The sequence below is a fragment of the Bacillus rossius genome, unplaced genomic scaffold (assembly GCF_032445375.1).
Source record: "Bacillus rossius redtenbacheri isolate Brsri unplaced genomic scaffold, Brsri_v3 Brsri_v3_scf33, whole genome shotgun sequence".
NCBI lineage: Eukaryota > Metazoa > Arthropoda > Insecta > Phasmatodea > Bacillidae > Bacillus > Bacillus rossius.
This window is the reverse complement of record NW_026962514.1, coordinates 327,562-355,238: the sequence shown is the minus strand read 5'-3', so window position 1 is coordinate 355,238 and position 27,677 is coordinate 327,562. Positions and strand designations below refer to the sequence as shown.

Here is a 27,677-nt window from a genome sequence, read left to right as displayed (position 1 = left end):
TTACAGTAACTAAAAATTTATTAATATTATAATTTATTAAATAAGCCATTTATAATTTTAGTGGCCTGGATCATTTTCAGTTGGTCCTTGTTGCTGGTTTCTGTTTCCTCTGGAACAAAAAATAAAAATATTAATACATATAAATTATCCTCATGAACATTAATCACATTAGCCACATCTACTACTTCTTTCAGCAAGTTGTGTACGAAAATATCTTCTGTTTAACATCTACCAATGGCATAGTACTGTGACTCACTGCTACTAAGTGCTCCCACACCTTGTGTTTTTGAACCCTAGCAGATAACATTGTTATTCAGTTTTGTTACAAAACCTGAAATACTTTTCCTATCATTTATGTCAGAAGCATAGTCAGCATTAACATATGAGGATATAGTTAATGTGTTACAATATGACTGCTAACTTCAAACCTATGTTAACTGTATATTTAAGATACTTCATAGCCCAGTCAATAAAGGGAAAAACATAACGATAGTCGGAAAAAATTAGATAAAAGCTGAATTTTGGACAGTTGTTAGAACACTACTAGATGTGTTTTTCCCCAAAAGTCCCCGCCCCTACCCCCTGTGCTTCCGCCCCTACACCCCCTCAAAGTTCGGATTTGCCGTGTATTGGTTATACGCCGATATCTTCGTACATAAGAGTCATAAATGGATGAATGTTTTTTTGTTTTGTTCCTTATGGTATACTGCACAAAACGTATTCCGGCAACAATTACGCTAAAGCTACTATTTTTGCCGTAATTCTAATAAATAGGTGTCAAATAGTCGATTTTAGCTTGCCACATGAATGGTTTTTATCCTGTAGTTTTTACGTAAACAAAAATTCACTAATATTGGCCTAGTAAACGTTTTAGCGCATTATAAATTCTTTAAAACGATACCCTATTTATAGCCTTTGGACCAGTGACTCACATTTTAAGCGACACGGATTAGTGTCGAGTGCGTCAATCGACTCCACGCGGACGATGCGCAACAATAGAAACAGTCGCCATTAACGTCAGTTACCATGAAACTGCCGGAGTTGCAAGACGTAAAATGTGCTTTGGTCGTGATTTCTTTAGCGTGTGGAAGACCGTATACTGTATTATATCAGTGCCAGCGGAAACATCTTGTTAATTGCTTTTGAAGAAGCTTGTTTTATGTGAGTAACTGGTTAACATATTTAATTATGTGAATCTTTTCATTACATTAATTATAATAACGCAACTTCTCTCTATCGACTTACACCACTGCAGCCAAACCATGTCACAGAAAACTAGTGTTTTACGCACACAAACAGTGACACGCTAAGAAGTTCCTTCTAAGAAAAGTTGTCATAGTTAACTAAGTACACATGAAAATGCACATAAAATTTCGCAGAAAAACAACCAATCCTTGATTGGTTCTCTGGGCCTGTGTTTGCATGCGTCTCTTAATTTATCCCAAGCAATTTGCTGTAATGAAATAATACCCAAAGTATTTCTTTAAATAACTGTTAATAATATGTGCCTTGCTAGTTAGTCCCTTTAGCATTAATAAATCTTAACATATATAACTGCATTACTATAACGACGTTAATAAATAGGTATGTTGATTTAGTTAATGATGGTATTTGTAGCACTTGGTCATTTTCATTTAAATTAGCAAAATGCAGATAGAAAAATTATATATTTAAGTGTGAAGGCAATTGGTTTACGTAATGCCAAATAATCAGAAACATAATTTTGATGATAAAATGTTCCAATCAGAACACATTCTTAGCTAACTTTGTTAGTACTCGTAGTATTACTTACAAAAACAATATTAATTCTATAACTTTGATTTCAGATAAAACAAATTGGCTTTTTGATCGGCTCATATTGACGTTAAAAATGGATACAATTAATTCACTGTGTATTTTTTGTGACCGAAATGTAAATTTGGAGATTCATTTGCAATGCTGTGTGAGCATATCGAGAACAGTGATGAATGTCAATACACAATAAGCGAGATAAAAGACATTCTGAAAAAAATTTCTGGCCAAGAAGAAACGTACTCAGATAAACATATAACAAATCTTCTACGGCAACATTTTAAGGAAAGGTTAGTTGTGTCATGTACACCAGGACGAAAAAATGTTTTTTGTTTGTCTGAGACAGTTAACAAAATTATGGATGAGTGGTACCGCGATAGGGAAAGTGACCCAGCAACAGAGCGACTGAGGATAGTATTAGCTGCTGCAGATATAATTAAAAAAGATATACAGAAGATGATGTATGACTCACAAACATACCCAAATGTTAATGAAATTCGATCAGGTGGAGAAAACTTGGTTCCAGATAGTTTGAAAGTTTTCATGCAAAGAGTAACGAAAAAGAAAAACACTGTGGATTCAAAAGCAGTAAGTCGAAAGTGTGCTGTAATTAATCATGCAGTAATATCAACTGTACGACCAAGATCATTCTTATCTCCAATACAAACTAGCCTAGCATTAACACTTCATAGACTGTACGGATCTAAACATCTAATTGACTTATTGTCATCTATGGGTGTATGTGTGTCGTATCATGAAGCATCTATGAATTCTCTTATAAATGCTGGTTCCCCTCAAGTAAATGAAGAAGCATTCATACAGTATGTGTTTGACAATGTTGATATAAATATCCGTACACTTGATGGCCTAAACACATTTCATGCAATGGGAGGAATTCAGTGTATTACACCTAGTGCAAGTGTTGAAACACATATCCAGGTTGAAAGAATGACATCTGGAAAATTCAACAAAGAATGTATCCGTTTATGTTCCTACCCGAAAAGAAACGGTGTGGTTTCAAAGCTATCATACTTAAGGATTTCAACGAACTTAAATCAGCTAGAAGTCTTATAAATGAGCCATCAAACATTTTGTTTCCTCTAAATTGGATGTGGCTTGCTGGAACAAAGGTTCAGCAAGGATGGAATGGTTTTATGAACACAATAACAAGTCACATGGACGATTGTGAATCCTCATATATAATGGGTTTACCATTCATAAATTTAAATCCCAGTAATCCATCTACGATTTTCACAGCACTTTGTTTTGCAGCAGAACAGTGCAAGAAACGCAACCAGACATGCATAGTTACATTTGATCAGCCGCTTTTTTTGAAAGCTTTTGAAATAGTGTCTTTTGCAGAAGGATGAAGTGACATATCGAAGATTGTTCCGAGGTTGGGTGGTTTTCATTTGTTAATGTCGTTTATGGGCTCAATAAGTCGAATAATGGAAGGAAGTGAGTTAGAAAGTTTGTGGGCTGCTGTATATGGTCAAACAACAGTTAATCACATGTTGAATGGACGTGCATATTCAAGATGCATCAGAGCTTACACTCTTACGGCCTCTGCGATCATAAATGTAATGAGGAACAGCTTCGACGATTTTCAAAATGCCATTATTCATTTGGAGAACATTTCCAAACAGTTACTTCTTCAGGAAACAGCGCCCGAAGAAATGTTGAGAAAACCTGACGTCACATGTACTTTACAAAAATTAAATGATTCCTTGAAAAACATACAGTCAACCAGCAGAACTGCCAAGCTGTGGGTGAATATCTTGAACTGCATTGACCTCATTCTACAGTTCATTTTTGCAGAGAGGTCTGGAAATTGGGATTTACACTTAAATACAACAATCGAAATGCTTCCATATTTCCATGCTGCTGGACACTTGCCGTATGCAAAGTCTGCGCATCTCTATGTGCAGGAAATGATAAAACTTCATACGAAGCTGAGAAGGAACCCGTTTTGTTTGTAAATAATGGAATGTTCACAATACGGCGAAGTGGCAAGTTTTGGTCTGGAACATGGTCTGACATGTGTATTGAACAGTGCCTCATGCGTCCCATGAAAGCTGTTGGAGGCTTGACTCATGGTAGAGGTATAACAGACAGCACTCTGTCAAAATGGATTCTTGGAGCACCTTTCTATCTTAAAGTACACGAAGCTGTTGAGGAATTTTTTGGGACTTCCATATCATACAGTGAACAACATGTTGAGCTCCGGGAGTCAAGAAAAACGAGAGACCTGGCAGATGTCGAAAAGTTTACTTCATGGCTTCAAGAACATAACCCATTCTCAAAATGTTCTGGAGAACTGGTATCGTTATCATCTGGATTGGTATCAGACGACTCTGTAGACTGTGACCAAGCTTACGAAAAAGGTGTTGCAGCGATGGAAAATATGAAAGGGAAAAACTTTCAGAAGCTCAAGCTTCATAGGAAAAACATGGAAAAACGCAGGCGATGCAAAAATCGGTTAATGTTCGGTCAAAGTAGGTAATTGTGAATTCACAACAGCTATTTAACCGCATCTTATGTGTTTGTGACAGCCCAACAAAATTAAAATCATATCTTGAGTATGAATTGGCGCCTCGTCCACCATCCCTTTTTGATGCAGTTTCTCTACGAAAGGGGGCCAAGTCAAAACTGATGAAACATTTTGAGGAGGGTATTGTAAATGATTTAAATCTAAGTGATGCAGCAATTGTCTTGGATGGAAGTTTTCTTCTTCACTGCATTCTTTGGCCAAAAAACTGTACATATGGAGACATAATGCAAAGTTACTGTACATATGTCCTGACAAAATACGGAGTAAATACAACAGTTGTTTTTGATGGATACTCGGAAGATTCCACAACGAAACAAGAAGAACAAAACCGGAGATACGCGAAAAAATCTTCATGTGATATAACTTTTGATGACAACACATAGTGTGTTACAGGAAAAGAAGAATTTTTGAGTAATAAAAAGAACAAGACAAGAATGATAACTTCACTTGCATCTGAACTAAAAAACAAAGGACTTGAAACATTTATAAGCGAAGGAGATGCTGATATAGATATAGAAAAATTTAGCTATAAAAAAACTAAGCACGTTTGCTGAAGTAGTTGTATGTGGCTCTGATACAGAACTGGCAGTACTTTTAACTGCTCTTGCCCCAGAAAAGCGAAAAATGTATTTCTGCAAACATAAGGGAGGTGAAAACCCTGTGATAGTTTTTTATGACATAGCAACTTTGACAGAAAAGTTCAAACACACCAGGAAACTTCTTTTGTTTACTCATGCATTGACTGGTTGTGATACAACCTCATGTTTCTTTGGTGTGGGCAAAAATAAAGCTACTGAAATGTTGAAGTCACCGGAAGCTGCGAAACTGGCTAGAACTTTCATAGCACATTTTTCTACTAAAACCGAAATACTGGTAGATGGGGAAAAATTTGTTCTTGGACTGTATGGGTTGAGTAAATACTCGCACTTGAATGAAGCCAGATACTACAGGTTTTCGACGTTTACCAAAAAGTCGGCCTTGAGATCAAATTTTGACTTGGCGAAACTTCCTCCAACGTCAGAAGCCTGTCGTGAACATCTCCTTAGGGTATACTTACAAGTTCAAACATGGTTAGGGAACAGACTTTCGCCCACTGAATGGGGATGGGAAATTGAAGTGGCCAAAAAGAATGGATGTCTCAAAAAAACCTTGAAACCAACCATCAACTCAAAACCTTTCGCACCCAACGATCTGTTATTTCTAGTGTCCTGCTCGTGTAAACTGGGATGTGGAAATTACTGTCGGTGCCGCAAATCAAATTTGCAGTGCACTGCAATGTGTGAGAATTGCAGTGGTCTGTCGTGCTACAACTCGCCTGGATTTCCAAACGAAAACACAGATGATTCACCTTCTGATTTATAATTTTTTTTTGTAAAAATAATTGCTGTAATATTTCTCAGACTCGTAAATTTAATCAAGAATGCAAATTTAAATGTCAGAAAAGAAAAATCTGCCGTATTTGTGGTGGGTGGGAGGTCCGTGATGCGGTTTGTTAACATGGTAGATACACTATGTCTGTACCTGAAAAGTGTTCAAACAGCTGCCGGTTGTGGCCAGTCCGGAACACGGCGGGTCCATAGGTGGTGGATAATGGAACTACCCTTACTTTCAAAAGGGTAAGGGAAAAATTCCCCCCGAACCAAAACTGGCGCAAATAAAATTTAATCAGGGAGGGGAAAGGCACAAGACTTTTTAGTGCAGATTACTTTCGTAACTTTATGTTTTGTGTTAACATGTTTCGATATTAAAAGTTTGTAAAGTGCAAGTTTTAAAAACTACAAAAGATTCGTGCAAAAAGATGTGGAAATAAGTTTTTACTTATAGACACAATCATCTATTTCCGGTTGCCTGGACGGTGAGTTACTAGTTCAAAGGCTATATTTAAGGTATCGTTTTAAAGCACTTAGATTCATCTACAACTTTTACTTGGCCAATATTAGTGAATTTTTGTTTACGTAAAAACTACAGGATAAAAACCATTCATGTGGCAAGTTAAAATCGACTATTTGACAACTATTTATTAGAATTACGGCAAAACCAGTAGCATTAGCTGACAGACACACTGATAGACTGACAGACACACTGATATACAGCCTGACAGACACACTGATAGACAGACTGACAGACACACTGAGAGACTGATGGACACACTGAGAGACTGACGGACACACTGAGAGACTGACGGACACACTGAGAGAATGACAGACACACTGAGAGACTGACGGACACACTGACATACTTACTACACACTGACAGACTGACGACACACTGACACATTGACAGACTGACAGACACATTGACAGAATGACAGACACATTGAAAGAATGACAGACACATTGACAGAATGACAGACACACTGACACACAGACAAACTCAAACAGAGACAGACACAGAGACACAGAGAGACTGACGGACACACTGACATGCTTACTACACACTGACAGACTGACGACACACTGACACATTGACAGACTGACAGACACATTGACAGAATGAAAGACACATTGACAGAATGACAGACACACTGACACATTGACAGACTGACAGACACATTGACAGAATGACAGTCACACAGACAGACTCAAACACAGACAGACTGACACACAGAGAGACTGACACACAGACAGACTGACACACAGAGACTGACACACAGAGAGACTGACACACAGAGAGACTGACACACAGAGAGACTGACACACAGAGACTGACAGACAGACACAATGAAATACACACTGACAGACAGACATAATGACATACATACTGACAGACTGACTGACGGACACACTGAGAGACTGACGGACACCCTGAGCGACTGAAGGATAACACTGACAGACTGACGACACACTGACAGACTGACGACACACTAACAGCATAAAAGAAACACTGACGGACTGACAGACACACTGACGGACACACAGCCTGACTGACAGACTGACTGACAGACACACAGCCTGACTGACAGACTGACTGACAGACACACTTTCAGACTGACAGACTGACAGACACACTTTCAGACTGACAGACACACTGACAGACGGACTGAGAGACTGACGGACACACTGAGAGTCTGGCTGACACACTGAGAGTCTGACTGACACACTGAGAGTCTGACTGACACACTGAAAGACTGACGGACACACTGACACACTGACAGACACATTGACAGAATGACACACTGACACACTGATAGACAGACTGGCAGACAGAATCACACAATGAAAGACATACTGACAGAATCACACACAGACAGACACACAGACAGACCGTCACACTGACACACACACTGGCACACAGACTTACACTTAGACAGACACTCACACACAGGAAGACACATTGACAGAATGACATACACACTGACACTGATAGACAGACTGACAAACACACAGACTGACAGACACTGTCACACTGACAGACATATTGACAGACTGACAAGACACATTGACAGAATGACAGTCACACAGACAGACTCAAACACAGACAGACTGACACACAGAGACTGACACACAGAGAGACTGACACACAGAGAGACTGACACACAGAGACTGACAGACAGACACAATGAAATACACACTGACAGACAGACATAATGACATACATACTGACAGACTGACTGACGGACACACTGAGAGACTGACGGACACCCTGAGCGACTGAAGGATAACACTGACAGACTGACGACACACTGACAGACTGACGACACACTAACAGCATAAAAGAAACACTGACGGACTGACAGACACACTGACGGACACACAGCCTGACTGACAGACTGACTGACAGACACACTTTCAGACTGACAGACTGACAGACACACTTTCAGACTGACAGACACACTGACAGACGGACTGAGAGACTGACGGACACACTGAGAGTCTGGCTGACACACTGAGAGTCTGACTGACACACTGAGAGTCTGACTGACACACTGAAAGACTGACGGACACACTGAAAGACTGACGGACACACTGACACACTGACAGACACATTGACAGAATGACACACTGACACACTGATAGACAGACTGACAAACATACACACTGACTGACAAACTGACACACAGTTGATTCAAACACATACAGACTGACACACAGAGAGACTGACACCCAGAGAAACTGACACACAGACTGACAGACTGACGGACACACTGACAGACTGACGACACACTGACAGGCTGACGACACACTAACAGACTGACAGACACACTGACAGACTGACAGACACACTGACAGACTGACGGACACACTGACAGACTAATAGACACATTGACAGAATGACGGAAACACTGACACACTGACAGACACACCGACAGACTGGCAGACACATTGACAGAATGACAGACACACTGATACACTGATGGACAGACTGACAGACTGACAGAAACACACACAGACACACAGACCGACTGAAACACTGACACACAGATTGGCACACAGACTGGCACACAGACATACTAACTTACTGAAAGACAGACATACAGACTGACACACAGACTGACAGACACACTGACAGACACACTGACAGACACACTGACAGACACACTGACAGACACACTGACAGACACATACTGACAGACACATACTGACAGACACATACTGACAGACACACTGATATACAGACTGACAGACACACTGAAAGACAGACTGACGGACACACTGAGAGAATGACGGACACACTGAGAGACTGACGGACACACAGAGAATGACGGACACACTGAGAGACTGACGGACACACTGACAGACTGACGGACACACTGACAGTCTGACGGACACACTGACAAAATGACAGACATTAAAAGAATGACAGACACACTATCAAACTGACAGACACACTGATAGACAGACTGACAGACACACTGACACATTGACAGACTGACAGACACATTGACAGAATGACAGACATATTGACAGAATGAAAGACACACTGACACACTGACAAACAGATTAACACACTGACAGACACACATATAGACAGACTGACAGACACACTGATAGACAGACTGACAGACACACTGATAGACAGACTGACAGACACACTGATATACAGACTGACAGACACACTGAAAGACAGACTGATGGACACACTGAGAGACTGACGGACACACTGAGAGACTGACGGACACACTGAGAGACTAACGGACACACAGAGAATGACGGACACACTGAGAGACTGACGGACACACTGACAGACTGACGGACACACTGACAGTCTGACGGACACACTGACAAAATGACAGACATTAAAAGAATGACAGACACACTATCAAACTGACAGACACACTGATAGACAGACTGACAGACACACTGAAAGACTGACGGACACACAGAGAGACTGACGGACACACAGAGAGACTGACGGACACACTGAGGGACTGACGGACACACTGAGAGACTGACGGACACACTGAGAGACTGACGGACACACTGAGAGAATGACGGACACACTGAGAGAATGACGGACACACTGACAGACTGACATACACACTGACAGACAGACCGACAGACACACTGAGAGACTAACAGACACACTGACATACTTACTACACACTGACAGACTGACGACACACTGACACATTGACAGACTGACAGACACATTGACAGACTGACAGACACATTGACAGAATGACAGACACATTGACAGAATGACAGACACATTGACAGAATGACAGACACACTGACACATTGACAGACTGACAGACAGACTGACAGACTGACAGAATCACACACAGACAGAAAGACTGAGAGACTGACAGAATCTCACACGGACAGAAACACTGACAGACATTGACAGAATGACAGACACACTGACACACTGATAGACAGATTGACAGACTGACAGTCACACTGACACACTGATAGACAGACTGACAGACACACAGAGACTGACGGACACACTGATACACTGACAGACACATTGACAGAATGACAGACACACTGACAGACTGACAAACACACTGAAGAGAATGACAGACTTACTGACAGAATGACAGACACACTGACAGAAAAACAGACACAATGACAGAATTACAGACACACTGACAGACTGACACACTGACAGACTGACAGACACACTGACAGACCGACTGACACTCTGACAGACTGACAGACACACTGACTGACTGACACACTGATAGACTGACAGACACACTGACAGACCGACTGACACTCTGACAGACTGACAGACACACTGACAGACTGACGGACACACTGACAGACTTATAGACACATTGACAGAATGACGGAAACATTGACACACTGACAGACACACTGACAGACTGACAGACACATTGACTGAATGACAGACTCACTGAAACACTGATGGACAGACAGATAGACTGACAGAATCACACACAGACAGACACACAGACCGACTGAAACACTGACACACAGATTGACACACAGACTGGCACACAGACATACTAACTTACTGAAAGGCAGACATACAGACTGACACACAGACGTACACACTGACAGACACACTGAGAGACTGACAGACACACTTACAGTCACATTGACACACTGACAGACATATTGACAGAATGAAAGACACACTGATACACTGACAGACACATTGACACACTGACAGACACACTGATAGACAGACTGACAGACACACTGATATACAGACTGACAGACACACTGATAGACAGACTGACGGACACACTGAGAGACTGACGGACACACTGAGAGACTAACGGACACACTGAGAGACAGACGGACACACTGAGAGACAGACGGACACAACTGACAGAGTGACGGACACACTGACAGTCAGACGGACACACTGACAGTCTGACGGACAGACTGACAGAATGACAGACATTAAAAGAATGACAGACACACTATCAACCTGACAGACACACTGATAGACAGACTGACAGACACACTGAGAGACTGACGGACACACTGAAAGACTGACGGACACACTGAGAGACTGACGGACACACTGAGAGAATGACGGACACACTGAGAGAATGACGGACACACTGAGAGACTGACAGACAGACTGACAGACACACAGACCGACTGAAACACTGACACACAGATTGGCACACAGACTGGCACACAGACATACTAACTTACTGAAAGACAGACATACAGACTGACACACAGACTGACAGACACACTGACAGACACTGACAGACACACTGACAGACACATACTGACAGACACACTGACAGACACACACTGACTGACATACAGACTCAAATACAGACAGACACACTGATACAGACTGACAGACACACTTATAGACAGACTGACAGACACATTAATAGACAGACTGACGGACACACTGAGAGATGACGGACACACTGAGAGACTGACACACACTGACAGTCACATTGACACACTGACAGACATATTGACAGAATGAAAGACACACTGACACACTGACAAACAGATTAACACACTGACAGACACACATATAGACAGACTGACAGACACACTGATAGACAGACTGACAGACACACTGATATACAGACTGACAGACACACTGAAAGACAGACTGACGGACACACTGAGAGACTGACGGACACACTGAGAGACTGACAGACACACTGACAGTCACATTGACACACTGACAGACATATTGACAGAATGAAAGACACACTGACACACTGACAAACAGATTAACACACTGACAGACACACATAAAGACAGACTGACAGACACACTGATAGACAGACTGACAGACACACTGATATACAGACTGACAGACACACTGAAAGACAGACTGACGGACACACTGAGAGACTGACGGACACACTGAGAGACTAACGGACACACAGAGAATGACGGACACACTGAGAGACTGACGGACACACTGAGAGACTGACGGACACACTGACAGTCTGACGGACACACTGACAAAATGACAGACATTAAAAGAATGACAGACACACTATCAAACTGACAGACACACTGATAGACAGACTGACAGACACACTGAAAGACTGAAGGACACACAGAGAGACTGACGGACACACAGAGAGACTGACGGACACACTGAGGGACTGACGGACACACTGAGAGACTGACGGACACACTGAGAGAATGACGGACACACTGAGAGAATGACGGACACACTGACAGACTGACATACACACTGACAGACAGACCGACAGACACACTGAGAGACTAACAGACACACTGACATACTTACTACACACTGACAGACTGACGACACACTGACACATTGACAGACTGACAGACACATTGACAGACTGACAGACACATTGACAGAATGACAGACACATTGACAGAATGACAGACACATTGACAGAATGACAGACACACTGACACATTGACAGACTGACAGACACATTGACAGAATGACATTCACACAGACACACAGACAGACTCAAACAGACAGACACACACAGAGAGACTGACACATAGACAGACTAACACACTGACACACAGACAGACTAACACACTGACACACAGACACACAGACAGACTAATACACTGACACACAGAGAGACTGACGGACACACTGACAGACACACTTATAAAATGACAGACACACTGACAGACTGACTGACAGACTGACAGAATCACACACAGACAGAAAGACTGAGAGACTGACAGAATCTCACACGGACAGAAACACTGACAGACATTGACAGAATGACAGACACACTGACACACTGATAGACAGATTGACAGACTGACAGTCACACTGACACACTGATAGACAGACTGACAGACACACAGAGACTGACGGACACACTGATACACTGACAGACACATTGCCAGAATGACAGACACACTGACAGACTGACAAACACACTGAGAGAATGACAGACACACTGACAGAATGACAGACACACTGACAGAAAAACAGACACAATGACAGACTGACAGACACAATGACAGACTGACACACTGGCAGACAGACTGACAGACTGACAGAATCACACACAGACAGAAAGACTGAGAGACTGACAGAATCTCACACGGACAGAAACACTGACAGACATTGACAGAATGACAGACACACTGACACACTGATAGACAGATTGACAGACTGACAGTCACACTGACACACTGATAGACAGACTGACAGACACACAGAGACTGACGGACACACTGATACACTGACAGACACATTGCCAGAATGACAGACACACTGACAGACTGACAAACATACTGAGAGAATGACAGACACACTGAGAGAATGACGGACACACTGAGAGACTGACGGACACACTGAGAGACTGACGGACACACTGAGAGACTGACGGACACACTGAGAGACTGACGGACACACTGAGAGACTGACGGACACACTGAGAGACTGACAGACACACTGAGAGCTTGACAGACACACTGACAGAATAACAGACACACTGACAGAATGACAGACACACTGACACACTGACAGACACACTGACAGACACACTGACACACTGACAGACTGACAGAATCACTGACAGACTGACAGACACAACTACAGAGGCACTGACAGGCTGACAGGCCCACTGATAGACACACTGATAGAAACACTGACACACTGATAGACACAATGACAGACTGACAGACACACTGACCGACTGACAGACACACTGACAGAATGATGGACACACTGACAGAATGACAGACACACACTGATAGTATGACAGACTGACGACACACTGACAGTCTGACAGACACATTGACAGAATGACAAGACACACTGACACACTGACAGACACACTGACACACTGACAGACACACTGACAGACTAACAGACACACTGACAGACTGACAGACACACTGACCAACTGATAGACAGACTGGCAGACTGGCAGAATCACACACACAGACAGATTCACAGACTTACAGAATCACACACAAACACACAGAGAGACTGAAACACTGACACACAGACTGGAATACAGACTGACACCTAGACAGACATACACACTGACAGGCAGACTCACACACAGACTGACACACAGACTGACAGACAGACTGACAGACTCACACACAGAAAGACACACTTTCTGTCAGTGTGTCTGTCATTGTGTCTGTCCGTCAGTCTGACTGACAGACACACTGAGAGACTAACGGACACACTGACGGTCACACTTGCAGTCTGACAGACACACTTGCAGTCAACTTAGGCAACTTTCAATGTTACAATTAAAAAACTGTTAAAATAAAGTTGTTAGAATAACAAAAGTTTTACCTCTTCATTACTCTTGTTTCGCTCTGTTTCAGTCACAGGCAGATTGTATCCTTCATCTCAATATGGGTAACTTTATGAAGTTTCAGGACAGCAGCTGCAAAAGCCAAAAAATAAATAACATATTAGCCATATTCACAATAAGGATTAATTCAGACACTTTATCCCCCAAATTTTAAATTATATCTAGCAAGAGCAGATACAAGAATACTGCACTTTTAACTAAGCTGTGCACAACAATTTTGGTCAATTACTTTAATGCCTTTTTTCTAACGTCCAAAAGATGCATTAATAAATTTATTATTAGAAAAAGACCAAGAAATTCCAAAGTTATGTTTCTTGGCCCTCATTTAATAATTATAATGGTATCTTTGCCTCGTAAGGAAACTTAGGGAGACAGGATTAGAATTATACAGAATATTGTGGACAAAGAGTACAGGACTTTAATAACATCATAGAAAAGCGAAAATGAGATAGTAAGGCCACGTCCAGAGAATGGGAAGAGAGAGGCAGACTAGGCATCAAGAAAGAAGACCTACATGACAACACTATTCTAACTAATGGATGTCCCTGCATTTTATATACAGTGGTTGGCATGAAAACAAAATGCAGTAGAACGGACCCAGCCAGTAATACCAGATAAGCAAGTTTCCAGGCTACAAAAAATTCCTACAAATTCAACAAAGCACATGACTTACATTTCAAAGTTACTAATGGCAACTGTTCTGTAATAAAGAAATTGTCATAATTCAAATAAATTACAGTTTTTTGATTTCAGTTTTAACAACTAGGCCTACATAGAAAATACTAAAACATATATGTAGATGGTTTGTTAGGTTAATTTAATTATAATTAGTAATTCATAATCAAATTCATGATTTAAAATTATTTTTAATAAATGTATCTAAACTTCTTATTAAAACTCTGTAATAGTGCAGCTAAACTATTTAATGTATCCTGTTTTGAATACATCCTGTTATGGAATACTTAGCCAGACACACTGAAAGACTGACGGACACACTGACAGACTGACAGACACACTGACAGACTGACAGACACATTGACAGAATGACAAGACACACTGACACACTGAGAGACTGAGGGACACTGACAGAATGACGGACACACTGACAGAATGATGGACACACTGACAGAATGACGGACACACTGACAGAATGACAGACACACTGACAGAATGACAGACACACTGACAGACTGACACACTGGCTGACACACTAACAGACTGACAGGCTCACTGGCAGACACACTGAAAGACTGACAGGCTCACTGGCAGACACACTAAAAGACTGACAGACACACTGACAGTCAGACACACTGACAAACAGACACACTGACAGTCTGACAGACACACATACAGAGGCACTGACAGAAACACATACAGAGGCACTGATAGACACACATACAGAGGCACTGACAGACTGACAGACACACTGACAGACTGACAGAAACACTGACAGGCAGACAAAAACACTGAAAGTGACAGGCACACTCACACACTGATAGACAGACTGACAGACAGACAGACTGACAAACAGACAGACACACTGACAGACACACTGACAGACTGACAAACAGACAGACAGACTGTCAGACAGACAGACAGACACACTGACAGACACATTGACAGAATGACAAGACACACTGACACACTGAGAGACTGACGGACACGACAGAATGACGGACACACTGACAGAATGACGGACACACTGACAGAATGACAGACACACTGACAGAATAACAGACACACTGACAGAATGACAGACACACTGACAGACTGGCAGACACACTAACAGACTGACAGGCTCACTGTCAGACACACTGAAAGACTGACAGGCTCACTGGCAGACACACTAAAAGACTGACAGACACACTGACATTCAGACACACTGACAAACAGACACACTGACAGTCTGACAGACACACATACAGAGGCACTGACAGAAACACATACAGAGGCACTGATAGACACACATACAGAGGAACTGACAGACTGACAGACACACTGACTGACTGACAGAAACTCTGACAGGCAGACAAAAACACTGAAAGTGACAGGCACACTGACACACTGATAGACAGACTGACAGACAGACAGACAGATTGACAGACAGACAGACACACTGACAGACTGACAAACAGACAGACAGACTGACTGACAGACTGACAGACACACTGACAGACAAACTGACAGACTGACAGAGAGACAAACAGACAGACTGACAAACACACTGACACACACACACACACAGACACACTGACAGACACACTGACAGACACACTGACACACAGACACTGACAGACACACAGACATACTGTCACAGACTGACACACAGACTGACACACAGACAGACTGACACACTGACAGACAGATTGACACACAGACTGACTGACAAAAAGAGAGACTGACACACAGAATGACACACTGACAGACTGACTGACAGACTGACAAACATACACACTGACTGACAAACTGACACACAGTTGATTCAAACACAGACAGACTGACACACAGAGAGACTGACACCCAGAGAAACTGACACACAGACTGACAGACTGGCGGACACACTGACAGACTGACGACACACTGACAGGCTGACGACACACTAACAGACTGACAGACACACTGACAGACTGACAGACACACTGACAGACTGACGGACACACTGACAGACTAATAGACACATTGACAGAATGACGGAAACACTGACACACTGACAGACACACCGACAGACTGGCAGACACATTGACAGAATGACAGACACACTGATACACTGATGGACAGACTGACAGACTGACAGAAACACACACAGACACACAGACCGACTGAAACACTGACACACAGATTGGCACACAGACTGGCACACAGACATACTAACTTACTGAAAGACAGACATACAGACTGACACACAGACTGACAGACACACAGACGTACAGACACACAGGCTGACAGACTCACACACACAGACTGACAAACACACTGACAGACACACTGACAGACACACTGACAGACACACTGACAGACACACTGACAGACACATACTGACAGACACACTGACAGACACACACTGACTGACATACAGACTCAAATACAGACAGACAGACACACTGATACAGACTGACAGACACACTTATAGACAGACTGACAGACACATTAATAGACAAACTGACGGACACACTGAGAGATGACGGACACACTGAGAGACTGACGGACACACTGAGAGAATGACGGACACACTGAGAGACTGACGGACACACTGAGAGAATGACGGACACACTGAGAGACTGACAGACACACTGAGAGACTGACAGACACACTGAAAGGTCACATTGACACACTGACAGACATATTGACAGAATGAAAGACACACTGACACACTGACAAACAGATTAACACACTGACAGACACACATATAGACAGACTGACAGACACACTGATAGACAGACTGACAGACACACTGATATACAGACTGACAGACACACTGAAAGACAGACTGACAGACACACTGAGAGACTGACGGACACACTGAGAGACTGACGGACACACTGAGAGACTGACGGACACACTGAGAGACTAATGGACACACAGAGAAAGACGGACACACTGAGAGACTGACGGACACACTGACAGACTGACGGACACACTGACAGTCTGACGGACACACTGACAGAATGACAGACATTAAAAGAATGCCAGACACACTATCAAACTGACAGACACACTGATAGACTGACAGACACACTGAAAGACTGACGGACACACTGAGAGACTGACGGACACACAGAGAGACTGACGGACACACAGAGGGACTGACGGACACACTGAGGGACTGACGGACACACTGAGAGACTGACGGACACACTGAGAGACTGACGGACACACTGAGAGACTGACGGACACACTGAGAGAATGACGGACACACTGAGAGAATGACGGACACACTGAGAGAATGACGGACACACTGAGAGACTGACATACACACTGACAGACAGACCGACAGACACACTGAGAGACTAACAGACACACTGACATACTTACTACACACTGACCGACTGACGACACACTAACACATTGACAGACTGACAGACACATTGACAGACTGACAGACACATTGACAGAATGACAGACACATTGACAGAATGACAGACACATTGACAGAATGACAGACACACTGACACATTGACAGACTGACAGACACATTGACAGAATGACATTCACACAGACACACAAAAAGACTCAAACAGACAGACACACACAGAGAGACTGACACACAGACAGACTAACACACTGACACACAGACAGACTAACACACTGACACACAGACACACAGACAGACTAATACACTGACACACAGAGAGACTGACGGACACACTGACAGACACACTGATAAAATGACAGACACACTGACAGACTGACAGACACATTAACAGAATGTCAGACACATTGATACACTGCAGACACACTGACACACTGACAGACACACTGACAGACACATTAACACACTGAAAGACACACTGACACACTGACAGACTGACAGACTGACAGAATCACACACAGACAGAAAGACTGAGAGACTGACAGAATCTCACACGGACAGAAACACTGACAGACATTGACAGAATGACAGACACACTGACACACTGATAGACAGATTGACAGACTGACAGACACACAGAGACTGACGGACACACTGATACACTGACAGACACATTGCCAGAATGACAGACACACTGACAGACTGACAAACACACTGAGAGAATGACAGACACACTGACAGAATGACAGACACACTAACAGAAAAACAGACACAATGACAGACTGACAGACACAATGACAGACTGACAGACACAATGACAGACTGACACACTGGCAGACACACTAACAGACTGACAAGCTCACTGGCAGACACACTTAAAGACTGACAGACACACTGACAGTCAGACATACTGACAAACAGACATACTGACAGACTGACAGACACACATACAGAGGCACTGACAGAAACAGATACAGAGGCACTGACAGAAACACATACAGAGGCACTGACAGAAACACATACAGAGGCACTGATAGACACACATACAGAGGAACTGACAGACAAACTGACAAACTGACAGACTGACAGGCACACTGACAGAAAAACAGACAGACTGACAAACACTGACAGACACACTGACAGACACACTGACAGACTGACACACAGACAGACTGACACACTGACAGACAGATTGACACTCAGACTGACTGACAAAAAGAGAGACTGACACACAGAATGACACACTGACAGACTGACGACACACTGACAGACTGACGACACACTGACAGACTGACGACACACTGACAGACTGACGACACACTAAACGACTGCCAGACACACTAACAGACTGCCAGACACACTTTCAGACTGACAGACTGACAGACACGCACACAGACTGACTGACACACAGACTGGCATATAGACTGATACTTAGACAGACATACACACTGACAGACAGACTCACATACAGACTGACACACAGACAGACTGACACACAGACTGACAGACAGACTAACAGACAGACACACTTTCTGTCAGTGTGTCTGTCATTGTGTCTGTCCGACAGTCTGACTGACAGACACACTGACAGAATGATGGACACACTGACAGAATGACAGACACACACTGATAGTATGACAGACTGACGACACAATGACAGTCTGACAGACACATTGACAGAATGACAAGACACACTGACACACTGACAGACACACTGACACACTGACAGACACACTGACAGACTGACAGACACACTGACAGACTGACAGACACACTGACCAACTGATAGACAGACTGGCAGACTGGCAGAATCACACACACAGACAGATTCACAGACTGACAGAATCACACACAAACACACAGAGAGACTGAAACACTGACACACAGACTGGAATACAGACTGACACCTAGACAGACATACACACTGACAGGCAGACTCACACACAGACTGACACACAGACTGACAGACAGACTGACAGACTCACACACAGAAAGACACACTTTCTGTCAGTGTGTCTGTCATTGTGTCTGTCCGTCAGTCTGACTGACAGACACACTGAGAGACTAACGGACACACTGACGGTCACACTTGCAGTCTGACAGACACACTTGCAGTCAACTTAGGCAACTTTCAATGTTACAATTAAAAAACTGTTAAAATAAAGTTGTTAGAATAACAAAAGTTTTACCTCTTCATTACTCTTGTTTCGCTCTGTTTCAGTCACAGGCAGATTGTATCCTTCATCTCAATATGGGTAACTTTATGAAGTTTCAGGACAGCAGCTGCAAAAGCCAAAAAATAAATAACATATTAGCCATATTCACAATAAGGATTAATTCAGACACTTTATCCCCCAAATTTTAAATTATATCTAGCAAGAGCAGATACAAGAATACTGCACTTTTAACTAAGCTGTGCACAACAATTTTGGTCAATTACTTTAATGCCTTTTTTCTAACGTCCAAAAGATGCATTAATAAATTTATTATTAGAAAAAGACCAAGAAATTCCAAAGTTATGTTTCTTGGCCCTCATTTAATAATTATAATGGTATCTTTGCCTCGTAAAGAAACTTAGGCAGACAGGATTAGAATTATATAGAATATTGTGGAAGCTAGAGTACAGGACTTTAATAACATCATAGAAAAGCGAAAATGAGATAGTAAGGCCACGTCCAGAGAATGGGAAGAGAGAGGCAGACTAGGCATCAAGAAAGAAGACCTACATGACAACACTATTCTAACTAATGGATGTCCCTGCATTTTATATACAGTGGTTGGCATAAAAACAAAATGCAGTAGAACCGACCCAGCCAGTAATACCAGATAAGCAAGTTTCCAGGCTACAAAAAATTCCTACAAATTCAACAAAGCACATGACTTACATTTCAAAGTTACTAATGGCAACTGTTCTGTAATAAAGAAATTGTGATAATTCAAATAAATTACAGTTTTTTGATTTCAGTTATAACAACTAGGCCTACATAGAAAATACTAAAACATATATGTAGATGGTTTGTTAGGTTAATTTAATTATAATTAGTAATTCATAATCAAATTCATGATTTAAAATTATTTTTAATAAATGTATCTAAACTTCTTATTAAAACTCTGTAATAGTGCAGCTAAACTACTTAATGTATCCTGTTTTGAATACATCCTGTTATGGAATACTTAGCCAGACACACTGAAAGACTGACGGACACACTGACAGACTGACAGACACACTGACAGACTGACAGACACATTGACAGAATGACAAGACACACTGACACACTGAGAGACTGAGGGACACAATGACAGAATGACGGACACACTGACAGAATGATGGACACACTGACAGAATGACGGACACACTGACAGAATGACAGACACACTGACAGAATGACAGACACACTGACAGACTGACACACTGGCTGACACACTAACAGACTGACAGGCTCACTGGCAGACACACTGAAAGACTGACAGGCTCACTGGCAGACACACTAAAAGACTGACAGACACACTGACAGTCAGACACACTGACAAACAGACACACTGACAGTCTGACAGACACACATACAGAGGCACTGACAGAAACACATACAGAGGCACTGATAGACACACATACAGAGGCACTGACAGACTGACAGACACACTGACAGACTGACAGAAACACTGACAGGCAGACAAAAACACTGAAAGTGACAGGCACACTCACACACTGATAGACAGACTGACAGACAGACTGACAAACAGACAGACACACTGACAGACACACTGACAGACTGACAAACAGACAGACAGACTGTCAGACAGACAGACAGACACACTGACAGACACATTGACAGAATGACAAGACACACTGACACACTGAGAGACTGACGGACACGACAGAATGACGGACACACTGACAGAATGACGGACACACTGACAGAATGACAGACACACTGACAGAATAACAGACACACTGACAGAATGACAGACACACTGACAGACTGGCAGACACACTAACAGACTGACAGGCTCACTGTCAGACACACTGAAAGACTGACAGGCTCACTGGCAGACACACTAAAAGACTGACAGACACACTGACATTCAGACACACTGACAAACAGACACACTGACAGTCTGACAGACACACATACAGAGGCACTGACAGAAACACATACAGAGGCACTGATAGACACACATACAGAGGAACTGACAGACTGACAGACACACTGACTGACTGACAGAAACTCTGACAGGCAGACAAAAACACTGAAAATGACAGGCACACTGACACACTGATAGACAGACTGACAGACAGACAGATTGACAGACAGACAGACACACTGACAGACTGACAAACAGACAGACAGACTGACTGACAGACTGACAGACTGACAGAGAGACAAACAGACAGACTGACAAACACACTGACACACACACACACAGACACACTGACAGACACACTGACAGACACACTGACACACAGACACTGACAGACACACAGACATACTGTCACAGACTGACACACAGACTGACACACAGACAGACTGACACACTGACAGACAGATTGACACACAGACTGACTGACAAAAAGAGAGACTGACACACAGAATGACACACTGACAGACTGACTGACAGACTGACAAACATACACACTGACTGACAAACTGACACACAGTTGATTCAAACACAGACAGACTGACACACAGAGAGACTGACACCCAGAGAAACTGACACACAGACTGACAGACTGGCGGACACACTGACAGACTGACGACACACTGACAGGCTGACGACACACTAACAGACTGACAGACACACTGACAGACTGACAGACACACTGACAGACTGACGGACACACTGACAGACTAATAGACAAATTACAGAATGACGGAAACACTGACACACTGACAGACACACCGACAGACTGGCAGACACATTGACAGAATGACAGACACACTGATACACTGATGGACAGACTGACAGACTGACAGAAACACACACAGACACACAGACCGACTGAAACACTGACACACAGATTGGCACACAGACTGGCACACAGACATACTAACTTACTGAAAGACAGACATACAGACTGACACACAGACTGACAGACACACAGACGTACAGACACACAGGCTGACAGACTCACACACACAGACTGACAAACACACTGACAGACACACTGACAGACACACTGACAGACACACTGACAGACACACTGACAGACACACTGACAGACACACTGACAGACACATACTGACAGACACACTGACAGACACACACTGACTGACATACAGACTCAAATACAGACAGACAGACACACTGATACAGACTGACAGACACACTTATAGACAGACTGACAGACACATTAATAGACAAACTGACGGACACACTGAGAGATGACGGACACACTGAGAGACTGACGGACACACTGAGAGAATGACGGACACACTGAGAGACTGACGGACACACTGAGAGAATGACGGACACACTGAGAGACTGACAGACACACTGAGAGACTGACAGACACACTGACAGTCACATTGACACACTGACAGACATATTGACAGAATGAAAGACACACTGACACACTGACAAACAGATTAACACACTGACAGACACACATATAGACAGACTGACAGACACACTGATAGACAGACTGACAGACACACTGATATACAGACTGACAGACACACTGAAAGACAGACTGACAGACACACTGAGAGACTGACGGACACACTGAGAGACTGACGGACACACTGAGAGACTGACGGACACACTGAGAGACTAATGGACACACAGAGAAAGACGGACACACTGAGAGACTGACGGACACACTGACAGACTGACGGACACACTGACAGTCTGACGGACACACTGACAGAATGACAGACATTAAAAGAATGCCAGACACACTATCAAACTGACAGACACACTGATAGACTGACAGACACACTGAAAGACTGACGGACACACTGAGAGACTGACGGACACACAGAGAGACTGACGGACACACAGAGGGACTGACGGACACACTGAGGGACTGACGGACACACTGAGAGACTGACGGACACACTGAGAGACTGACGGACACACTGAGAGAATGACGGACACACTGAGAGAATGACGGACACACTGAGAGACTGACATACACACTGACAGACAGACCGACAGACACACTGAGAGACTAACAGACACACTGACATACTTACTACACACTGACCGACTGACGACACACTAACACATTGACAGACTGACAGACACATTGACAGACTGACAGACACATTGACAGAATGACAGACACATTGACAGAATGACAGACACATTGACAGACACACTGATAAAATGACAGACACACTGACAGACTGACAGACACATTAACAGAATGTCAGACACATTGATACACTGCAGACACACTGACACACTGACAGACACACTGACAGACACATTAACACACTGAAAGACACACTGACACACTGACAGACAGACTGACAGACTGACAGAATCACACACAGACAGAAAGACTGAGAGACTGACAGAATCTCACACGGACAGAAACACTGACAGACATTGACAGAATGACAGACACACTGACACACTGATAGACAGATTGACAGACTGACAGACACACAGAGACTGACGGACACACTGATACACTGACAGACACATTGCCAGAATGACAGACACACTGACAGACTGACAAACACACTGAGAGAATGACAGACACACTGACAGAATGACAGACACACTAACAGAAAAACAGACACAATGACAGACTGACAGACACAATGACAGACTGACAGACACAATGACATACTGACACACTGGCAGACACACTAACAGACTGACAAGCTCACTGGCAGACACACTTAAAGACTGACAGACACACTGACAGTCAGACATACTGACAAACAGACATACTGACAGACTGACAGACACACATACAGAGGCACTGACAGAAACAGATACAGAGGCACTGACAGAAACACATACAGAGGCACTGACAGAAACACATACAGAGGCACTGATAGACACACATACAGAGGAACTGACAGACAAACTGACAAACTGACAGACTGACAGGCACAGACATAAAAACAGACAGACTGACAAACACTGACAGACACACTGACAGACACACTGACAGACTGACACACAGACAGACTGACACACTGACAGACAGATTGACACTCAGACTGACTGACAAAAAGAGAGACTGACACACAGAATGACACACTGACAGACTGACGACACACTGACAGACTGACGACACACTGACAGACTGACGACACACTAACAGACTGCCAGACACACTTTCAGACTGACAGACACGCAGACAGACTGACTGACACACAGACTGGCATATAGACTGATACTTAGACAGACATACACACTGACAGACAGACTCACATACAGACTGACACACAGACAGACTGACACACAGACAGACTGACACACAGACTGACAGACAGACTAACAGACAGACTGACACACAAACTGACAGACAGACTGACAGACACACACTGACAGACTGACAGACATTGAAAGAATGACAGACACACTATCACACTGACACACATTGACAGAATGACAGACACACTGACAGACTGACAGACATTGAAAGAATGACAGACACACTATCACACTGACACACATTGACAGAATGACAGACACACTGACAGACTGACAGACATTGATAGAATGACAGACACACTATCACACTGACACACATTGACAGAATGACAGACACTTTGACACACTGATAGACTGACAGACACACTGATAGACTGACAGACACACTGATAGACAGAATGACAGACACACTGACTGACACATTGACACACTGACTGACACATTGACACACTGACAGACACATTGACAAAATGACAGACACACTGACACACTGACACACTGACAGACAAACTGACAAACTGACAGACTGACAGGCACACTGACAGAAAAACAGACAGACTGACAAACACTGACAGACAGATTGACACTCAGACTGACTGACAAAAAGAGAGACTGACACACAGAATGACACTCTGACAGACTGACGACACACTGACAGACTGACGACACACTGACAGACTGACGACACACTAACAGACTGCCAGACACACTTTCAGACTGACAGACTGACAGACACGCACACAGACTGACTGACACACAGACTGGCATATAGACTGATACTTAGACAGACATACACACTGACAGAAAGACTCACATACAGACTGACACACAGACAGACTGACACACAGACTGACAGACAGACTAACAGACAGACACACTTTCTGTCAGTGTGTCTGTCATTGTGTCTGTCCGACAGTCTGACTGACAGACACACTGACAGAATGATGGACACACTGACAGAATGACAGACACACACTGATAGTATGACAGACTGACGACACACTGAAAGTCTGACAGACACATTGACAGAATGACAAGACACACTGACACACTGACAGACACACTGACACACTGACAGACACACTGACAGACTGACAGACACACTGACAGACTGACAGACACACTGACCAACTGATAGACAGACTGGCAGACTGGCAGAATCACACACACAGACAGATTCACAGACTGACAGAATCACACACAAACACACAGAGAGACTGAAACACTGACACACAGACTGGAATACAGACTGACACCTAGACAGACATACACACTGACAGGCAGACTCACACACAGACTGACACACAGACTGACAGACAGACTGACAGACTCACACACAGAAAGACACACTTTCTGTCAGTGTGTCTGTCATTGTGTCTGTCCGTCAGTCTGACTGACAGACACACTGAGAGACTAACGGACACACTGACGGTCACACTTGCAGTCTGACAGACACACTTGCAGTCAACTTGGGCAACTTTCAATGTTACAATTAAAAAACTGTTAAAATAAAGTTGTTAGAATAACAAAAGTTTTACCTCTTCATTACTCTTGTTTCGCTCTGTTTCAGTCACAGGGTATGGGTAACTTTATGAAGTTTCAGGACAGCAGCTGCAAAAGCCAAAAAATAAATAACATATTAGCCATATTCACAATAAGGATTAATTCAGACACTTTATCCCCCAAATTTTAAATTATATCTAGCAAGAGCAGATACA

General features: G+C 43.2%; 1 long non-coding RNA gene across 1 annotated transcript; it reads right to left on the bottom strand.

Annotated features, from left to right (window-relative positions):
- Positions 1 to 27,572, bottom strand: LOC134544227 (uncharacterized). Its single transcript, XR_010077618.1, has 4 exons — positions 27,498 to 27,572; positions 20,754 to 20,847; positions 14,513 to 14,606; positions 1 to 109 (listed from the first exon to the last, which is right to left on the bottom strand). It is a non-coding gene; the product is annotated as an uncharacterized LOC134544227 (long non-coding RNA).
- Positions 27,573 to 27,677: the final 105 nt, after the last annotated feature.